This window comes from Suncus etruscus, chromosome 19, assembly GCF_024139225.1.
Source record: "Suncus etruscus isolate mSunEtr1 chromosome 19, mSunEtr1.pri.cur, whole genome shotgun sequence".
NCBI classification, from domain to species: Eukaryota; Metazoa; Chordata; class Mammalia; order Eulipotyphla; family Soricidae; genus Suncus; species Suncus etruscus.
In genome coordinates this window covers 39,217,634-39,224,800 of record NC_064866.1, presented here as the reverse complement: position 1 = coordinate 39,224,800, position 7,167 = coordinate 39,217,634, and the positions used below count along the sequence as shown (strand labels likewise).

The following is a 7,167-nucleotide window of genomic DNA, read 5'->3' as shown; positions in this document are numbered from 1 at the left end:
TTTGATTGAGAAGAGGACATATTAGGTGATGGGTATTCCCCTGATTCAATGTGAATATGTACCCAAAATACTACAGTGAAAGATATGTAAGCCATTATGAAAAAAAAATTGTGTTTTTAATCAGAAATTTTCTTTGACTTACATGTATTATTATTATATCAATTATATTATATGTTATGTTATGTCACTATATTATGTTATATTAGTTTACCTCATTATGTTAATCAATTTTGTCCTTTAAATGAATTCTTACTTTAAAAAAACAAACAAACAAACAAAAAACAACTTTAGTTTGCTCTGAAGAAAAAAAAATAAAATAAATAAAAGATAAGATAAGGCCTCCCAAATCTTACCACAGGCTGTGTTCTTTACACTGGCTGTATAGAAAGAGGAGGTACAGTAAAGGCACCCCATATACACCTCAACACAGGCCCCTTGCCGGGTATGTATTGTGAATTGGGGGACAAAAAAAAAAAAAAAAGAATTTTTAGGAAAAATATAAATTTCTTCAATATTTTTGAAGTGCTTTAAAAGTGAAAGTAGTAAGTTTTCTTTGAAAGTATGATAGAAATACCAGTGAATTAATCTAAAACAAGGTTTTTGTTCCTGGTAGTTACTATTTTAATATATATATATATTTTTTTGCTTTCAATTGGCCTGTTTCATTTTTCTACTTTCTATTTGCTAAATTTTGGGAGATTGTGTAATTCTAAGAATCTGTCCCTTCCTTCTACGTTCTCCAGATTAACAATATAAAGTTGTTCATGGTAGCCTCGCATGATATTTTAAATTTCTGAGAGAATCTGTTCTATCTCTCCTTTTGTTTCTGATCCAATTTATTTGGTTGTTTTCTCTTTTTTCTTGTAAGACTAGCCAAAAATCTTTGTCTATCTTCTTCTAAGGAACCAGATAATTTTTTGTCTTGCTTTCTTGATTTATACATCGTTGATTTCTGTTCTAGATTTTATTCCCTTTCTTCTGCTAATTTTGGAATTCCTTTGTTCTTTTTTCCCCTCTATTAAGATATGAATATAGATTGCTTATTTGGGATTTCTCTTCTTTCTTCATATAGGCATTTATTGGAAGTAATTTCTTCCTTAGTACAGCAATAGCAATCAGGGAATATAAAAAAATCAAAAAGATCCAAAATTTGAAAAGAAGGTAAACTATCAATAACCTAAAGACACAGCTTAAATATCTGGAAAACCAACAACATAGAAACCTAAACACATGCAGAAGAAAATAAATAATTAAAACCAGGAGAAATTAACAATATAAAAACAAGGAAAACAATACAAATAATAGAAACCAGGAGTTTGTTTAGATTCATTTTTTTTTGTTGTTTTGAAAGAATAAACAAGGAGACAAACCATTGGAAATAGAAGGAAAAAAAGGGAAATTGCTCAAAGAAATGAGATCATAAATAAAAGGGGAGCTATTAAAACAAAACCCCCAGAATGCAAGACATAATGAAAGCCTATTTTGGACAACTGTATTCTCTTAAAACCTAGAAGAAATGGACAGATTTCTGGAAACATAATCTTCTAAAACTCAATAAGGACTAAGTAGAAAGCCCAAAAAGACTAATCACAAGTAGTAAAATTGAAACAGTAATTCAAAAACAAAATATTCCCAAAAATTAAAGTATTGGACCAGATGGATTTATGGGTGAGTTTTATAAAACAGAATGATATCGAGGCCAAATGATGGCGCTGTGGTAGGGCGTTTGCCTTGCATGCTGCTGACTCAAGACAGTAGTTCAATCCCCGGCATTTCATATGGTCCCCCAATCCAAGAGCAACTTCTGAACGCATTTCCAGGAGTAACCTCTGAGCATAAACGAGTGTGGCCCAAAATCTAAAAAAAAAAAAAAAAAAAAAAGAATGATATCACTTATATGTAGTATTTAGAATAACTACATGGTGAAATGCAATGCTTGTCTTGAACAGCCTTGGCCCCAGAAAATAGCAAGAAGGAAAGAAATTGAGTGGAGGATGAGAAAAACAAATACGAAAGAATGAGGGCCAGGAGCTAAGTTGTCTCAGGTGCATTGCTGGTGTTAAAAAGGACAGAACTAGATATCCAAGGCAAAGACAACAACAATGAAATCAAGAGACCTAAACTTTAACAATCTAAACTTAAATTGGGCCTTTTATACTGGCAGTCTGGGGCAGAAGAACAGTGGTGGAGGGAAGTCCACACTGATGATAAGATTGGCTCTGAATCAAGTATGTCTAAAAGCAACTATGAAGGACTTTGAAAATTACAATGATTTCAATAAAATAAAATGAAATGAAATGTGAAAAAAAGACTGACAATATCAAAGTTTTCCAACTAACATAATCTTATTACTTACTTTTTCTTTAATTATATGTTTTCTACTTAGCACACTCAATTCATTTTTAATGAGAGTTAGTAAATACATTGCATTGAAAGCGCCTTTGAATTATTTTAGGTACCTTTACTTGTGGGAAATACTTTAGGTATCTCTCTTAGGAGAAAACATTGGCATTAAACCAACATAAATTCAACAAGCTTTCTGCTTTAGATAATGTGGCATCAGCTGATTTTCTGCACAAGACAGCCAAGAACACAATCGAACAGCCATCGAACACAATCTCCAGGGCCCAAGCCACCCAATAAGGTGGATCCAGAGGAGTGCGGCAGCTCCATAGCTGTGTGGTTTATCTTCTAACCCATAAACCCCAGCACAGCACATAGGAAAAAACCACTATGCAAGTGGTTGCAATGGAGAAACAATGCAGGACAACACCACGCACAGAGAATGAAGATGACCTGAAAAGCCTCTCAGATAAGGAGTTTAGAGTATTAATATGGAGGATGCTCAAAGAACTCAAAGCAAGCATAAATCGAACTTAACAGAACATAATGATAGAACTCTTGGAGACAAGCATATATTAGTCACTTCAATTTGTAGATGAGAAGATATATGATAAGCCAGTATTTTTCAACTAGCAAATGGCATGGTGGTATTTAATCAGAGGACTAAGTAACACAATGCAATTATTATTATTATTATTATTATTATTATTATTATTATTATTATTTGGATTTTGAGCCATGCTCAGCATCGCTCAGGCTCTGCACTCAGAAATCACTCCTGGGAGATTTGGGGGATGTAAGGGATCGAACCTGGGTGGCTGTAGGCAAGTCAAATGCCCTAGCCACTCTACTATCACTCTGGACCTCAATGCAATTTTCTTTGTAAGCAAATAGTTCATTGTGAGAGCTGATTAATCATTCTCTCTATATATTATAGTACGAAAGAGCTGTCTGACGATTATAAATAATGAGTGGTACAGTCCCAATTATATAGAGAGAAATAACAAAAAGAAATCCATGAAAAATCCGACAGAAAATTCAACCTCCCAACCCACTATCTGGATGAAGAAGTAAATGACCGCAGAGATTATAGCTCATACTATGCATTAAATATTCCTCTTAGACTGGCTCACCAATAAAGAGAATTACTGGAGAAATTATGCCTTTAGACATCACAAAAGCAAGTTCTAGTTCTACTGAATTTTAATTCTCTCCAAACAAGATTTCTTAATAAAATCTCAGGGGAAGTGGACCATACATGAACTATGTTTGTTTTTTTTTAGCAATTCAGTAAATATCAGGACTTATGCTAAATACATTTGGCAAATGATTTTGTTTAATCACTCTACTGTAGTTCTGTGAGTATGACAATTATACTTAGTGAACTCCAGGGGAAACTAAGGCATTTAACTTGGCCTGTAGTGTCAGAGTTGGTTTGTATCTCAGGCCTGGGCTGCTAGTCAAAATGCAGTTTCCACAACATTACATGATCTCCTCTAGTAATATGACTACGACCATTGTTTCTGGAATATTGCCTACTATGAATGATCTCAAAATTATTTAGCAAGACAATTTAACCCAGGAAAAAAATGAGAGAGAAAATGTCAAAAACGCAAGGAAAGTCAATGAGCAACAATGTGATTCTCAGGTAGATCCACAGGGCAATCACAAAGGCCTTTTGAATAAAAAAGTAATTTTAGAACATGAAGGGCATCAGTTGACTCAAGTAAGACACTGGGGACAGCCATGATCTGTCTTGATAATGTGTTCATGAAAGAAAACCAGGGGACAGTCATAAAAGAATCAATGACTCATGCCTAAAAATCACAGATAAGTTTTGCTGGTCCCATAAAGATATTTAAGTAAGAAAAAAATAATGTGTAATAATTTCATTGTTTATATGCATGTAGGATGGAGAGAATACTGGTATTGTTTTCATATGTCATTTTCAAATATGCTTAGGAATTTTATGAATACCACTGCTTACCTGCAGTTCTGATGGTACCAAAGGTTAAGGTTATCAATCCAATCCCTAGAGTCTAGAGGGATGAAAAGAATTGGAGATGATTTTAAAACAAAATACTAAGTATACAATAAATCCTCATGTTGTGAAATCACCCCACATGCTGTATTTCCAGCCCCAGATGAACCAGTCTGAAACAAGTAGCCACGAAGAAGTAATAAACTAATGCAGTCCGTGAGAGTTAGTGCAATCTCGCCTCTTGGTCTCTCTGTGCACCAAGCCAAACTTACCTTTCTTTATTCCTCCAGTACAAATTTAAACAGGTGGTGGAGGGTAGGGTGAGATGGTAGAGGGTAGGGTGAGATCTATGTGGACTTTTACATATCAATGGGATAGGTGAAAAGTTAAAATAAAATTGGGGAAATGCCTTTGTTTTGTGTGATATCTTGGTGCCATATAGCAAGATTAAATTGCTTACTCCAGAGCTTAAATGTAAGAAATAATAAGGATCATTGAAAAGAATTTATGAGAATGAGAGAAATAGAGAAACAGACAAAATCATAAGTTCATGAGATTAATAATTTTGACACTCAGGATTATTCTACATGTACATTTTATTTTTAAATTATTTAGGCCCCTAAATTTAGATCTGGATGGATTGGAGCCATATGAAGCCCTAAATAACTACCAGTTCAAATACCTTCTGTTACAGATGTAAAACTGTGCTAAGAAAACAAAAAGAACTTGCTCAAAGTCAGAGACGCAGAACTAGAACTCGAATCCAAAAGGCTCAATTATCTCCTATATCTACAACAACATAGAATTCCAAAAGTACTGAGAAAATAGAGCTTTCAGATTAAGGTTCTTTGGGGATCAGAAAGGAAGAAAACTTTTTCTCTATAAACCTTCCAATCACAATAATATTATACCAAAGAGTGGCCAGGAAAAATAGCTACCTTGAGTGATTTATGATCCACAAACTGAGACCACATACCATGCTCTAGCCTGAAGCAGGTTCTATTCCAACTTTGAAAACAACATTCTTTGGGTAGCTAGTCTGCTGACCATGTGCCTGTCTGGGCCCCTGTTCCAGAAACAAAACCTAGTAGCCTCAACAGCTTTGCTCTCACTTGCTGTCATTTATGAGGAATAGGAGGTACAGAGCGATCAGGGAGCAAATATGATTCATTTTTGACTCTTATCTAAAGATCAATGAAATCCAGATGATGCAGTCAGCATAGAGCAGTGGTGGCTGAGCTCTACCCTTGGAAACTGTGTCCAGTTTCAGAGACCTGGAAAGGATTATACAACATGGAGGCTTAAGAACAAACCAAGACCATCACTGCGTGGTCTCAATTGAGCATGAGTCTGCCACAGAATTTTAACACTGAGATAAAACTTTAGAGGACATCTTGGCCATATTTCTTGTAAAATATCTAGAATCTGAAAAAAAAAGAATGATAAATAATTTGTCCAAGATTATAGCTGATAAATGATCTAACCAAGACTGAAATACAATCTAATTACTCTCACTTTCTCGTTTCATTTTTCCTCACTAAAGCCCATCACCTCCATTAAGCAATCGTAAGTCACAAGAGCTCAGGACACTTAACCTTTTTTTGTTTTTGTTTTTGGGCCAAACCTGGTGACGCTCGGGAGTTACTTTTGGCAATGCCCTCAGAAATCGCTTCTGGCTTGTGGGACCATATGGGATGCTGGGGGAACAAACCTGACTCATCCTGGGTCGGCCACATGCAAGGCAAAGCCCAACCATTGTGCTATCGCTCTGGCCCCACACTACTTTCTTAGGAGCAGGTCAGACTAGGTTACTACTTCCTCATCCATCCTCATTCTCCCCCAAATGTTATATCTTCCCTTAATTTAGGATGAAGTTTTCAACCAGGTCTAAGACTAGATCTAACACTAAATACTAGATCAATGCAAGTATCGGATATATTGAAGGCAATACGGTTGCTAGATTAACATGCCATAACATTGAGGAGTCAGTGAGGATACTGGAGAGCACGCTTTGGGAGTAGTAATAGAAAGCTTAAAGGCAAGTCATCTGAGTCACTTTTCTCAGATTTATCATATGGAAGCTACTAAAGAATAGTGAAAGAACAAACTTATGTAGGAAGCATGGTTATGTTTTGAACTGCCAAAACCTTTTCCTACAGGGAAAACTTGGGAAAGACATTCAGTGATCATGAGTCTGGAAATAATGCTAGATAGCAGCTGGGGTCTCTAGTGTTATGCATTCATCCTTGTTGTGCTTCCATTTATGCACTCGGCAATCAAAGGAGAGCTGCAATAGTTGTTCTTTTTAAGGAGGTTGTGGCTGGAAACGAAGAACCACAACGGCAAGACAAGCATTTTTCCTTTAATTAGAGTTTTCTAGGTTATAGGGATGGAAGGGAGCTTCTTTTGCCGGCAGCAGGTGTGAACATGGCAGAGAGACAGGAAGATGACTTTGGAAATGGAAAAGCTTGAGGCAGAAAACAGTCAGCAAACTGTTGAAACTGCCTTGGGGAGAGGTAATTTATTCCATTCAGCTGTTAGCTGGTGCTTCTCATCACACACACGTTTTGGAATGGTGGTTTGCTGGGCTTATTAATGAGGTTTCACAGAATACAAGTGAAATCTGTCATTTCGCACAAAAACAAGACAGTTTATTCATCTAATGGATCCCATATCTGATCAAATCGAAGCAGAAGGAGTAAACATTGCTGAGTGCCAGCGCTGAGTTCTATGGTGGCACAGGCCCAGTCATGATTCTTTAAAAGACCCATGAGAATTGATTCATATGAGCACCAGCAGTCTGTCTTTGGCCACAAGAACTACTGTTAAGTAGTTCAGACAAC

The 7,167-nt window shown here is 36.0% G+C and overlaps 1 non-coding gene across 1 annotated transcript; it reads left to right on the top strand.

Annotated features, from left to right (window-relative positions):
• Positions 1-336: 336 nt before the first annotated feature.
• Positions 337-469, top strand: LOC125997791 (small nucleolar RNA SNORA51). Its single transcript, XR_007491809.1, has one exon. It is a non-coding gene; the product is annotated as a small nucleolar RNA SNORA51 (small nucleolar RNA).
• Positions 470-7,167: the final 6,698 nt, after the last annotated feature.